Genomic DNA, 15,483 nt, shown 5'->3' with positions numbered 1-15,483 from the left:
CTGCTGTGAATTTAATGCCTTATTCTTCACTTCAGAAAGTGGGAAAATCTGACAAAGATTTAAGGCCCCATAATATGGTGTTTTCTAATTATGAAGGTAAGACCAGTGGAATACTTGGAGTAATTCAGGTGAAATTGGTTGTAGGTTCGACTATCAGGCCAACCATTTTTATGGTGATTTCATCTCAAGCCAATTTCAAATTACTACTGGGTCGAGAATGGATACATGGCGTAGGGGCAGTTCCCTCTACTTTGCATCAACGTGTGGCTATTTGGATGCCAGATGGTATAGTTGAAAATGTTGAGGCTGATCAAAGTTACTATAAAACTGAGAGTGGGTGCAAACATTTCGACCAGCATCTTGCAAATGTGTCCCCATGCTACAAAGCAGAAGAGGTGTATTCTTCTGATGAAAGTGTGTCTATGTATTTGAACCTAGACCCAAATTATGGTTTTATTTGGAATAAGGAAGATCCGAATGAACCATTGAATCATGAAAGTCCTCTAGAGCAGGGGACAGCAGTCAAAGATAATGACCACTGAGTCAGAATATCTGGCTCGAATAACGGCTTATTTGGCCGGAAATAAGATAAAAGCGGCTTTGGAAGCCGAATTAAGAAAATATGGCTATTGAGGCCATGATTGTAAAAAGTGAAACTAATCAAGAAGTCGATCACCAAATCGAGAGATTTGACGGGATATACGATGACGAACCCTTGGGCTTCGAGATGGATCCTTCAGGGTCAATAAAACGAATGCAAGCTCAAGATCCTCTTGAAGAAATTGACTTGGGTGATGGAATTACTAAAAGACCTACGTATGTGAGTACGAAGCTTGCAAGTGATTTAAAAATCAAGTTGGTTCGACTTTTGAAAGAATATAAAGATTGTTTTGCTTGGGATTACAATGAAATGCCTGGTTTAAGTCGAAGTGTGGTAGAACATCAATTACCTTTAAACCCAGGAAAGAAACCTATCAAGCAGCTTCCTAGAAGATTTGCACCAGAGGTTATGGAAAAAATCAAGGTGGAAATTGAAAGGTTGCTGAAAAGCAAGTTTATTCGAACTGCAAGGTATGTCGAATGGTTAGCCAATATAGTGCCTGTAATAAAGAAAAATGGTAGCCTTCGTATATGCATAGATTTCAGAGATTTAAATAGTGCTACCCCTAAAGATGAGTATCCTATGCCTGGAGCTGAGATGTTGGTCGATTCTGCAGCGGGGTTTTAATATCTCAGCTTACTAGATGGATATTCAGGCTATAACCAAATTTTTATAGCTGAGGAAGATGTGCCTAAGACGGCGTTTCGATGCCCAGGTGCTTTAGGTACTTATGAATGGGTCGTGATGCATTTTGGCTTGAAAAATGCTGGGGCAACGTATCAACGAGCTATGAGTTCTATGTTTCATGATTTTATTGACAAATTTATGCAGGTTTATATTGATGATATTGTAGTAAAATTTAATTCTGAGAATGGTAATTTAGACCATCTTCGATAGTCCTTTGAAAGAATGAGGAAATATGGATTGAAAATGAACCCTTTAAAATGTGCTTTTGGTGTACATGCAGGGGATTTCCTAGGTTTCGTAGTTCACAAGAAAGGTATTGAGATTAACCAGAACAAGACGAAAGCAATATTGGAGCTGAAGGCGCCAGAGACAAAGAAACAACTCCAGTCATTGTTGGGGAAGATTAATTTCTTGAGAAGATTTATCTCAAATCTAAGTGGTAAAACGAAGATATTTTCACCACTTGTGAAGCTCAAGAATCAAGATCAATTCAAATGGGAGCAAGAACATCAACAGGCATTCGACCAAATAAAAGCATATCAAACTAAGCCTCCTATTTTGTTACCCCTTAATAGGACAAAGAGTATGAAGTTGTATATAGCTGCATCTGGTTCGACAATTGGGAGTATGTTAGCTCAAGAGGATGATAATGGCGTCGAAAGAGCTATATATTATCTAAGTCGAACCTTAGTAGATGCTGAAACTAGGTACAATGATATTGAAAAATTATGTTTATGTTTGTACTTCTCCTGTAATAAACTTAAGCAATATATAAAGCCTGTTGATGTGTATGTGTCATCTCATTATGATGTTATCAAGCATATGTTGTCTAAACCAATTTTGCATAGTCGAATTGGTAAATGGGCCTTGGCGCTAACTGAATTTTCTTTAACATATGTCCCTTTAAAAGCTATGAAAGGACAAATCATAGCCGATTTTATAGTCGAACTTGGGCTAGTTGAATTATCAGAAAATCTGGTCGATCAGCTTAATTGGAAGTTGTTTTTTGATGGTTCCAGTCATAAAAGTGGATCCGGAATAGGAGTCTTAGTTATTTCTCCTCAAGGACTTCCAACTAAATTCCACTATAGAATGAATGGTGCATGTTCTAATAACGAAGTTGAATACGAAGCTTTGATAACCGGTTTAAAAGCTCTAATAGACTTGGGGGCAACTCGAGTCGAAATCCGAGGTGATTCTGAGCTTGTGATTCGACAAATTAAGAAAGTGTATAAGTGCATCAAAGAAAATTTACTAGTTTATCACGCAATAGTGGTACGCTTGTTGGAGAAATTTCAATATGTGGAGATCATGCATGTACCAAGATATGATAACTATGTTGTCAATGAATTGGCACAAATTGCTTCAGGATATAAAGTTTCCAAATGTAAGTTAGAAGATATGGTCGAAGTCAAAGAGAAGGAAACTCGTGAAGTGTTGGGTACGATAGGACAATTGTCGATGCCAAAACTTGGGGGGGTAGAAGACAAAATTAATAAAAATGAAGATTTGGATGTTGTGGAAATTTTTGCCATCGACAATATGGCAGTTTCTGATTGGAGAAACCCACTAGTCCAATACTTAAATAATCCGGTTGGAGGAACTGATCGAAAAATTAAATACAGAGCTTTAAATTATGTGATATTGTGTAACGAATTATACAAGAAAACGACTGAAGGTGTATTGTTAAAATGCTTAAGTGAAGCCGAAGCATATCTGGCTGTGTCAGAGGTCCATAGTGGTGCTTGTGGAGCCCATCAGTCAAGCTATAAAATGAAGTGGTTATTGTTTAGACAAGGTTTATATTGGCCAACATTGTTGAAAGATTGCATTGAGTACGCAAAAGGGTGTCAAGAGTGTCAGAAATTTTCAAGTATTCAACATGTTCTGGCTAGTGAGTTACATACTATTGTTAAGCCTTGGCCTTTTAGAGGATGGGCTTTGGATTTAATAGGAGAAATTAAACCTGCATCGTCTAAACAACAAAAGTTTATTTTAGTAGGAATAGATTATTTTACTAAATGGATAGAGGCAATTCCATTAGTTAATGCTGATCAAGAAGCGGTGATTAGTTTCATACAAAAACATATTATTTACAAATATGGGATTCCAGAAACTATTACCACTGATCAAGGATCAGTGTTTATTGGTCGAAAGATGCAGGCTTTTGCAACAGAGACAGAATTTAAGCTGTTAACATCAACCCCTTATTATGCTCAAGCTAATGGTCAAGTTGAAGCAGCTAATAAAATTATTATAAACTTGATAAAAAAGCATGTAGGGAAGAAGCCAAGAAATTGGTATCAAACACTCGACCAAATCCTTTAGGCCTGTCGAACTTCGCCCAAAGAAGCAATAAATACTACCCCATTTCGTTTAACTTTTGGGCATGATGTTGTCTTGCCTGCAGAAATTCATCTACAGTCAGCTAGAATTCAACGACAAAACGACCTTTCGACAAGTGAGTATTGGAGTATGATGTTAGATGAATTAGTAGAGTTAGACGAAGAACGATTGATAGCGTTGGATAGATTAATTAGACAAAAACAAAAGGTGGCGAAAGCTTATAACAAGAAAGTAAAAGGAAAAACGTTCATGGTAAATGACTATGTGTGGAAGGTTATTCTACCCATGGATCAAAGAAATAAAGTATTGGGAAAATGGTCTCCGAGTTGGGAAGGACTGTTTAAAATTCTGCAAGTATTTTCAAACAACGCATACGAGATCGAAGAGTTAAATTCAGATGGTCGATTCTTGAAGATAAATGGTAAATATTTGAAAAAATATAAACCTATACTTCAAGAAATTCGCATAATAGAATAGAACCAAAATATTAGATCAAAAATAGCCACAAACTTGGCCAGTCATTACAAAAATATTCATTACAAGGCTGATGAATACAAAATTACAAGGAAGGAAAGTTATTTCTGAAATAAGCTAGCTTGGCAGACTCAAAGTCAATCTTAGAGTCAAGTCGAGACAATCCTTGTCTAAGTTGTCGAACGCTATCCTTCAGTTTGAGAGCGTTTTCACCATGACCAAGAGCCTTCAAAATCTCTTGATTAACAGTTTCAGGCGAAGGAATCTTCTCAGTCTGAGCCAAAGTGATTTTTTCTTGTTCAAGATCTTGAATTTTCTGGTTAAGAGCATCAATCTGGGCCTTATAATCAGCAATTTTGTTGTTGATTTTCTCTTCCTTATCAAAAAATTTTAAAGATCTTTCCTGAAAATCTTCAATCTTTTTAGTCGAGGCTGCACTGGTATCCCACTCCCTGTTCATCTCGAGCTCTTTATTCTTTGCTTGACGATCAATGTTTTTCTTAGTAATGAGGTCCCTCCAGAGTTGGTTGAAATATGCTTCAAAATCAAAAAAGAATTGAGCAACAACTGCTGGGAGAGAAGCTTTAACGAGTAAATCCAGTAGCTTTCGAATCTCTCCACCAAGATGCTCAAAGCTTTCAAGGACAATAAGAAATTCAGGTTCATTCAAGTGAGCTCGAAGTTGGCAAGCAGCGTCAACAAGAGAGGCATCAATCTCATCATCAGGATTAGCTGATTGAACAGGGTTATCAGGAGAACTTGCCCTGAGTTTTTGAAGTCGAAAGAGAGCCTCTAGAGGATTTGTTTTCTTCAAGTTCAAAATTGCCTCCTGACTAAGAGAACTGTTGGAGTTATTGTCTTCAACAGTAAAGTGTTGTTGTGATTGAGAGATGGCATTGTGCTCTAGGTGAGAAGCGTGGTCAGCAGTTTCAACATTGTCAATTGCAGGTTGAGCTTGGTCGATGATGGGGTTGTCTTGTGGGTCAGTTCGACTTCGATCGGGAGTATTAGCCGAATTAGTAGTGCTTCCAAAAGCGTCAGTCTTTTGAGGGCTAGGAAGGCTAGAGTCAGTGGCAGCCTCAGCAATCTTTTCAGCAGCCTCGACGATCTTCTCTTGAGTGTGGTCGACAGTTGATGCACTCTGTAGAAAAGTGTTAGAATATAAACTTTTGAAGGAAGTACACTAGAAGATTATGCTAAGTTATACCTCAGGAGGAATTTGAGACGAAGAAGGGATTATTGTTGGGATTGTTGTGATTGGACAGCAACTTTAGGAATGTTTTTGACAACCTTTCGTTTCTTTGCTGGGGTCGGAAGAGGAGGTCGTGAGAAAATTTCGCTCTCCTGATTCGGTGGAGACGTAGTTTCGCCTGAGTCCTCAGGAACTATTAACTAAAGGAAGAATAAACAGTTAATGGATGCTTAGATGTAATGAACACTGATAAGAAATAGAGGTTGAGTGATACCTTTCTCACAGTTTTGTTTTTTCTGGTTGTGGTGGTGTTCGACGTGCTGGGACGTTTTCGACTGGGCTTGGCAACAGGTACTTCGACCTGATTAGCAGGATCAGGTCCTGAAAGGTCTAAAATTAAAGTTAGAACATTGCAGATTGCAATAAACAATTGAAATGATTGACATTAAATTTGGAGATACTTACTTATAGTGAGTTGATCTTCCAACGCGTCGAACGCAGTGTTCAATTTTTTGATAAAAGAATCTTCATCGTATAGCTGGTAATACTCAGACCACCACTCACTGAATTCTTTAGTGGTAAAGTAAGAATTATGGAAAGTAAAGGTGGGGTGTTCTAGACACTGTTTATTGTGGAATTTTAGACAGTCGAGGTGTTGACGAGAGGTGAAGGGTCGACCAGACCAACAGATGTCAGTCTCATGGGTGTACAGGCTTTTGGGTAACATTTGGCTCAAGCCAAACTGTCGTGAGACCAGATTAGCTCACGAACCCGTAGCACTTGCCAGTCGACTCAATGCGATGTGACAGAAGTGTTGGAGTCAAAAAGGCAGCCCAAATGGCATTCAATTGAGCTCGAAGGGTTGGAGTATTCCCAGGAAAAATGGATTTAAACCAACTTGGCCCAAAGCACCGACTAGAAAAAGGAGCCATAGAAGCTATGAATGTTTTACGTTCAGAAAATACTTTCACATATTTAAGAAGGTTATGTCTGTTTGACTCATCTTGAGGAGTTTGTAGGGCAAGTTTGATGCCCTCGACCTGTCGATCATACATAACTTCTAGAATAGATCTAGAAACAGTAAAACCAATATGTGACTCGAAGGTGGCATTTAACCAATGCTGTAAAATCCAGTAAGGACCTGATAGAGCTAGTTGTTTTGGAGTTTCATGAAGGCGCTTTATTCTTAGAGACGCTATACCTAAAGTATGATAAAGATAGGCAAGTAAAAGTTTACCTAAAGAAATTCTTCGACCTTCATGGATCTGAATAGCCATGGGTATGTAAGCTTTGGCTATTTGAACAGACCCTGGACAAAATAAGAAGTACGAGAGCCAATAGGTGAGGAAGGCAACATGTTCTTCGTCAGAAACTTCGACTGTGGACTTGTCATTTTGATCTTGCATATATTTGGTAATAGTAGCGTGGTCGAAGTTGAAAGTCATCCCTGTTGAGAGAGTTGGGTCGAAGATTTCACCCAAAGGCGAAAGCCCTGTGATGGAAGCTACGTCGAAAAGAGTGGGAGTTATCATACCGCAAGGGAAATGGAAGGTGTTAGTCGAACCTTCCCAGAAAAACAATGAAGCAAGCAACATAGGGGGACAAACCCTATGGCCATTTTTGGATAATTGGATAGCGTCGAAAATGCCCAATTCTTCCCATCGTTGTTGTTTCTTCGCTTGAACCTTGTTAAGCCAAGCTAAATAGTCTTTGTTGCTAGGTGCAGGAGTTGAACAAAACACCCTCACTGAGGGATCCATGAATTTCAAGTCGAGGGGACATTGTTTGTCAAACGATACAAGCATTGTAGTTTGAAATGCGGGAAAGAACTTGCTAACCTTTTCTGGGTGAGAAAGAGGATCTAGAAAAGGCCCTGAGAAAGCCATTAGCTTATCAGTGATTTGGAAAGGAATCAACATTTGATTTCGCCAGATAATGGCTTTAGCCTCCGTGGCTCTTGGTTGAGGAACGAAATCTAACCCTTTTTCTTCCTCTTCACGAGAAATAATTGGCTCCCAAAGGGTTAGAGCCTGTCTCATAAACGGTGGTATTTGTGGCGTTAGCAGACATTGTTAAAGTTTGGAAAGGGGAGGATTGTTAGGGTTTAAAGAAGAAGAAACGTTTGGAAATGCTTTGAAGAACAGAGTGTAAAAATGAAAAGAGAAACAAGAAGCCTATATATAAGGGATATATAGTGACGTCAGCAAGAGGAAGCGTGAAGAAGGAAGTTGTTGAATCAAGAGTCATGTCAAACGCCTTGAAGACTGGTACAAGAAAGTGGGGAGCAGTTAATAGCCCACTACCTAGTATTTAGGTAATAATTAGTGCCTGGGAATGCGAAATTTAATCATGGCGTTAAATGGGCTAAGGAAGTCGAAACCTAAAAGAAAACAAAACGCCATCTTTCTCCTTTTTGCAATAACAGTCGAAAGAAGCCGTTTGGGGGGCAATTTGTTACCCTGAGTTTTCGACTTACAAACGAATTGGTAATTGGTCCTTGATAGAAGCACAAGATATTTATATCTTGAGTTAAGGCAGCTCGACTGAAGAATTCTGGTCAAGTCGAAGTCGTTCGACTAAAAAAGGCCACAAATGTTATCAGCGTTTGACTAAAATGTACACAAAACTTAGGCGTTTCTGCCAAGTTTTAAGTTGGGGTCGAAAGACACCAGAAGTTGACGATGACAGTTTTCAATAGTTTTTGAGGGACGCGTGGAACTCTCATAAACAAAGATTTTGCTTGTCGTGGACACGCGGTAGCTAGTGATTAGTCGACCGTTAATAGCAGTTGTCATATTTTTACTATTTAAGCAAGTTTAGGAATAGGGGAATGGGTCCGCATTTTCTACAAAACACAAGTGAAACTCAAATCTCTGTGCAATATGAGTAATGAGTGCTGCTTTGGAATGTATGTATGCGCACCAGTTTAGTTTATGCAATCATTTACGTTATGCTTCATTTTCAGTGTACATTTACTGCGTTTTATCGTTCTTATTTACTTTAAAGCCTTAAATTTCAGTGTGTTCTTTAACTGTAAAATTATTGCTGCATTTAATACAAATTAGATACACATAACAGACAAAGAAAAGCAATTAGTCCTGGAATATTCTAGTTGATTCCGCAAAAGTAACCTTTAAAAAGGAAACTAGCGTTTGTTTACCGTATTTCTGGGTAAACACTATGTCAAGTTCATAATGAACTTCTTGATCAAAACAAATTCCTTTGTTACAGTTAAGGCCATAATACACTCGGCTTCGGTTATAGAATCAACAACTATATCTTGCTTTGACCTTTTCAAGCTTACAGCGCCACCATTTAAGCAAAACATTTAACTAGATTGCAATCTAAAGTCATCCTTATTTGTCTGGAAGCTAGCATCGGTGTATCCAATTATAGTGAGCTCTTCCTGACCTCCATATTTCAAGAACGAGTCCTTAGTCCTTCTCAAGTATTTAAGGATATTCTTGAAAGCCACCCAACGAGTATCACCGGGATCAGCTAGGTACCTACTCCTTGCACTTAAAGTATACGATACATTTGGTTGAGTACATAACATGGCATACATGATAGATCCTATTGCAGGCGCATATGGAATATTATTCATGTGATCCCTTTCTTCTTTGGTTGAAGGGGATTGTGTTTTTGAAAGACACATGCCATGTTGCATAGATATGAATCCTTTGTTAGAATCATGCATATTAAAGCGTCTCAGCACTTTGTCTATGTATGTATTTTGACTATGGCCAAGCAGATTTATGATCTATCTCTATAGATCATGATTCCTAATATATAGGTTGCTTTACCTAGGTCCTTTATAGAAAAGCATTTCCCTAGCCATGTTTTCACTTGTTGCAAGGTAGGGACATCGTTTCCAATGAGTAATATGTCATGTACATATGATACCATGAAGACGATAATGCTTCCACGAAACTTTTTGTAGACACAAGGCTCATCTTCATTTTTTATGATTTCATATTGTTTTACTGTTTCATCAAAATGAAGATTCCAGCTTCTGGAAGCTTGCTTCAATCCATAGATTGATCGCTATAACTTGTATATCTTGTGGGCTTCTTTTGGTATGTCAAATCCTTCAGGTTGTGTCATGTACACATCCTCAAGAAGATTCTCATTAAGGAAAGCAGTCTTGACATCCATCTATAATATTTCATTATCATGATATACAGCGATAGCAAGTCAAATTTGAATAGATTTAAGCATTACAACTGGTGAAAAGGTTTCATCATAGTCTACCTCATGAATTTGCTTATAAACTTTAGCGACCAGTCTTGCCTTATAGGTATGTACCTTACCATCCATGTCAGTCTTATTTTTAAAGACTCACTTCCATCCTATAGGATTAAATCCTACAGGAGGCTTTACCAAGGTCCAAACCTGGTTTGTGTACATGGAATCCATTTCAAATTTCATGGCTTCTAGCCACTTCTTAGACTCAGAACTAGTAATATCCTCTTGGTTGGCCACATGCTCATCTTGATCTATGACAAATACATCACCTTGATCATTTATGAAATATCCATATCTCTTATGTTGGTGATTTATCTTTCTTGACCTACGCCGGACTTGTTCTACTTGAGCAGGTTTCTCTTCCACAACTACTTGTGTTTCCTGCTCTAATTCCTCCATAGGTTTATCAGTGCTTTGTGATTCTTGAATTTCTTCAAGCTCTACTTTCCTCCCACTTATTTCTTTGGAAATAAAGTCTGTTTCCAAGAAAACTCTAGTTCGAGCGACAAACACTTTGCCCTCAGAAGGCTTACAAAAGTACCCTCTTGTTTCTTTAGGATACTCCACAAATAAGCATTTGTGATATTTTGGCTCAAGCTTAGTTGAAATTTTTCGTTTCACATAAACTTTGCAACCTCAAATCTTCATGTAAGACATATGTGGTTTGTTACCACTCTATAACTCATATGGTGTCTTCTCAACCTTTTTGGATGGAACACAATTAAGTGTGTAAGCTGCTGTCAACAGAGCATGTCCTCAAAATGAGTTTCGAAGATCGGCGTGACTCATCATGAATCACAACATGTCTAATAAGGTTCAATTTCTTCTCTCAAATACTCTGGGCATTTTCTCTTTTAGTGTCTGGTCTTACCACAGTGGAAGCAAGTGTTATCCATTGTTATACCTCCCCAAGGCTTCAAAGTAGGAGCACTATGTTTGTGTTTGGCAACTTCCTTGCCTTTCCCTTTACCATCATGCTTGGTAGGCCTTTTGTTCTGCTTCTTTCCATTACTGACCATGACAATGGACTTCCCTTTTGACTTCAGATTATGCTTAGTGGTTCTTAACATTCTTAGAAATTAGGGAAGACTTCTGTCAATATCATTCATGTTAAAATTAAGGACAATTTGATTGAAGCTCTCTGGCAATGATTGTAAGATCAAATCAGACGCAAGTTCCTTTCCGAGGGGAAACCCGAACCTTTCAAGTTTTTCCATATACCCAATCATCTTGAGTACATGGGGACCTACAAGAGTTCCCTCAGCTAACTTGCTATGAAAAGGGGCTTTTGAAACATCAAACCTCTCATGCCTTGCTTGATCTTGATAAAGCATCTTCCGGTGTTCGATCATATCAAACGCTGCCATGTTCTCCTGTTATTTTTCAAAGCTCGAGTTAATGGTAGCCAGCATGAGGCAAGCAGTTTCACTGGCATCATCGACATGCTTCTTATAGGAATCTCTTTCAGCCTTAGGAGCATAACTCGGAAGTTCTTCTTCAGGAACATGTGTCTCTAAGACATACAACTTTTTGTCATGTTTGAGGACAATCCTCAGGTTTCGGTGCCAATCCGGAAAATTTGTCCCAGACAACTTTTCTTTGTAAAGGATTGATCGCAAAATGTTGTTTAGATGTGTTTTAAGTCATGGTAATCTATATAAAGATTATGAAGATGTCAGTATCGTTATAACATATTCAATTAGGCCTTTAATTAAATATGCTCTCACTATTTTACTCAAACACAATGACCCTCGCCATTTGATTAGGAAAATCCCGTTGGAAGATTTTCTAGTGGGTCGAGATCCATATTTCACTTCGTTTTAAGTCATCGTTAGGCTGGTTACACAAAACTTAGTTATTTAGGTAGGAACTCCTTCCAATTGTATCTAATACAATTCTCGAATAATATCAGTTGGGTGAATAACTCCTTATTCTAATCCATCATATGGATCATTTCCAACACTTGCTTCTAAACGTATATAACCTAATTATAATTTGTTCAGTTAAGTTTGACCCAGTGTTTTAGCAATTGGACATTACAATTATCCCATCACATCTTACTAATACAGAACAAGCACCCCGCGTTAAGTGAAACCTACATTATTCGATACTAGTCTTGATGAGTGCTAAAACTTGGAAAGCATAAACTTAATATTTCCTTTTGAGGGAATTTTGATTAGTTTGATCTCACCGGCTTGTTTATCATATAAAATGTCTCTCACATCTATCAACATACATAAATATGCATCAACATACATAACCAAAATTGATACGATTATGGCCCATAACGCAATTGTTCTCGCAAGCCAATGAGAGAACCTAAGTTATGCCTAATAACGATCTAAACTTCTCCAAGCAAGATCTCCAAGGTTATCCGCCTTTGATATTTAACTGTTCTCTTCATAACATTACATTACAGAAAAAAATACTCGTTTTACTTACGAGGGAGCGAGATGAGAAAAGAAGTTAAATCAAGAGATTAAAGGAGAGGCACGACACACAAGGTCGTATTTTAAAATTTTCAAAACAAAATAAAATAAAACTAAGGCCATAACCAATCACCACAAGAAAATAATAATAAACACATTTTATTATTATAATTATTATTAATTTAAATTCTGTTGATTAAATAAGTTAAGTTAAATTTTGGCAATTAATCATATTATATAGAATTATTTAGGATTTCACTATCTTGTTTTAACATGTACTCTAAATAATAAGAACATTTTATTATTATCTTATTTTATTACTTAGACCACTAAGCACTTTGGATCCTCTCCTTCATTTTTCTCTCCTTCCCTCTCCATCCTCTCTATCTCTCTCTTAATTTCATTCTCTCTCTTGATTAAATTTTGTTTTTTATTGATGAGTGAGAGTGAGATTAAGAGAGAAATAGAGAGGGTGGAGAAGGAAGGAGAGAAAAATGAAGGAGAGGATCCAAGTCCGACGACTAAGTCATTATAACAAATATCATGATGTGACATAATGCCATTCCAAAACAGTATTGTAATTACAGAAATATTATTCTTACACTATTAATTACTCCTACACCGTATAAATATACCATTTTGTATTTTTATCATGTTTAATAATTATTTTTTTCTTTTTTCTTGATACAAATAAACACTATGCCTAATGTATTTTGGATGGTGTAAGATTAGGTGTATGCTTTTTAGTGTCAACATAGCAACCCTCTTGTAATTATATGAAATCGGCACTGTTACGTTTTATAACAATTATAAAACACAGAATGAAATAATCTCTTTCATGACTTGAATTGCGCAATTGTAACAATTATAAAACTTGAATTGCGCAATTGTAACAATTATAAAACACAGAATGAAATAATATGTTACACTGTTCATTACCGGCATCGCAGTTTTGCGTTATTCAAATTGTAAACAAGATACAGGAATGGTACTTTTTATCACCGGCAGCCATTATATCATTTTATAATAATTACTAATAACAATTATTAATATATTATATTATAAAACAAAATAAAACTTATAATAATAATAATAATAATAATAATAATAATAATAATAATAATAATAATAATAATAACAATTATTATTATATTTATTATATTACAAAATTTTGTAAACCTTAAAATAATTCTTGACAACACTACTCTTGTGCCGTCAAAACCTCTAATTCAACACATTCATACCATCAAAATCGCAAAAATCGGCTATTCAATTCGATTGATCGGAATACATTGCTTCACCATACAAACGTCATATTCTGAAGCAAAAGAACATTGATCATTCACAAGAAACATAATCATTACACAAATTGAATCGATGAAATAAAAGGCATATCAAATTTACCGTCGTTGCATCAGAATTATTCATATCTTATATGAATAGATCGATCTCATTTGTATAACTTATGAATGATCGATGTATCGCTACTTCACCATACATAAGTCGGATTCCGAAGCATAGTCAACATCGAATCATCCAAATCGTACACAACATGATTCCAAAAATTATTTAATTCATTATGTGTTTTAATCGAATTAATAAACAAAATACATAATATTTACAACCGATCATGGTTTTATAAGTGGCTCTGATGCCACTGAAGGAAAATCGCGATATAATACGCAGCGGAAAACAAATTTTTCCTTTAGAGATCCTTACGAATGAAGATGATCAGTGATAGAAATGGTTACTTCTTATGGAGATTAAAACCTTTGATGTGGAATCGAAGGTGTTGATCACAAGCGTTGATGAAGAACAACGCCTCTACTCAGTCCACACGAACAAACAACCTTCAGTCTTAGTGCTAGATGCTACAAATGAAGGCTTTGAGTGAGAGAGAATAAGAGAGAAATACGGCCAGGTGTAGCAGGGAAAATCTGAGATCGAAGCCATAGGATTGACTCGACTCATTATTTCAGTGAAAGTCGCCACCGCGCTTTATTGTTTCCAAAGGAAATGGGAAAAGAATGAAATAAAACCCAAAGTTTATTTTTTAAAACAAAAAGAGATCTTAGGTACGGGTGTTGATTATACAAGGGGAAGGTTTTAAGCACCCCTTATATTTGTGGTACTCCACATGAACCTTTTTGAAAATCCGTGTTTATTAAAAGATATTGTGTGCAAAAGAAACTGTTTGTTTAAATTTTAAAATAAGATCGGCAAGACATTACATCTTGTGCCTACATACCTCCTCGGTGCAATGGAGAAGTCAGAACTAATGTAGATGGATTATTTGCATCACAAATGAAAGAAGGGCTCCACCTCGGATGAAAATCAACGAGTAAGCCACTAGCTCTCTCACGTGGAAAAGATCCCATTATATCAATCAATTTCAAAATCGTGGGGTACCGCAACTCATTACAACAATTAATCATGTCTAAACTTTTGAAGAAAAGCTACTAAGGGCAAAAGATATTTTTGGAGAAAGATTACAAACATAAGAAGATTTTTGAAAAAGGGAGGAGATTTTGAAAATCTAAGAAGGGGGCAAGAGATGAAGAGGCTATCCTAATGCATAAAATAAAAGCTTAAGGAAAGAACGATCTAACCAAAAAGAAGTCAACACTTGACATTAAGAGTCAAAGTAGAATTCCCATCCTTTGGACTAGCAACACTAAACCAACACATTACCACTTGGGAATCTAGATTAAATTATTGTCTTTAGCACCAGTTTGCATTAAGCACATTAAAATTTTGACGAAAATCGGGCAGAGTAACTGCTGTTTTTGGGTAAAATCCTTATCACGACGCCTTGGAATTTACCATCAAGGGCTTTCGAAGGAATACCTGCATACACAAACAGACAACAATCCAATGCCAGACAGAATAACAACAAAATAATAGGGTCCGGAGGTACTAAGTCCAACAAGTCCAAGTCTCCAAAATGCTCGAGATAGTAACCAATAGTCCATAGAGAGCCTTAGGTGTTTTTTTTATGATTTTAGCTATTTATTAGTGTTTTAGCACAAAAATAGAGTATGGTCCAAGTGGACAAAAAGAAAACAGCAGAAACATAAACAATATGTCCAAATGGACAAAGAGAAAATAACGGAATATAAACGTCCAAATGGACAAAGAGAAAATGGCGGAAACATAAACATGATGAAATGATAAAATAAAGCATAAAGCAAAATATAAATAGCAATATAATAAAGTGCAGAAATTAAAGTTAATTGTTAGATGTTAAAGATGACCATCTTGAAACTTGTCAAGTATATCATCATAATGTTAGTAATGAAGATCAATGGTGAGTGAAGAATGTTCTTGGATTTAAAGTTAATGGAAATTTATCAGAAGCTTGATAAAATCATAGCGACTACACGACAAACTTCCATAAGTTCTGAATCAACCGCATACAATTCTCTTCCATACTTGATCTTTTTATTCGGGACACGAAATGTTGCGCTATGTTAAGTAGATCACCAAGTGATTTATGTAGAAGTCACCCT

The sequence above is a fragment of the Vicia villosa genome, linkage group LG4, assembly GCF_029867415.1.
Source record: "Vicia villosa cultivar HV-30 ecotype Madison, WI linkage group LG4, Vvil1.0, whole genome shotgun sequence".
NCBI classification, from domain to species: Eukaryota; Viridiplantae; Streptophyta; class Magnoliopsida; order Fabales; family Fabaceae; genus Vicia; species Vicia villosa.
This window is presented reverse-complemented; position numbering follows the sequence as displayed.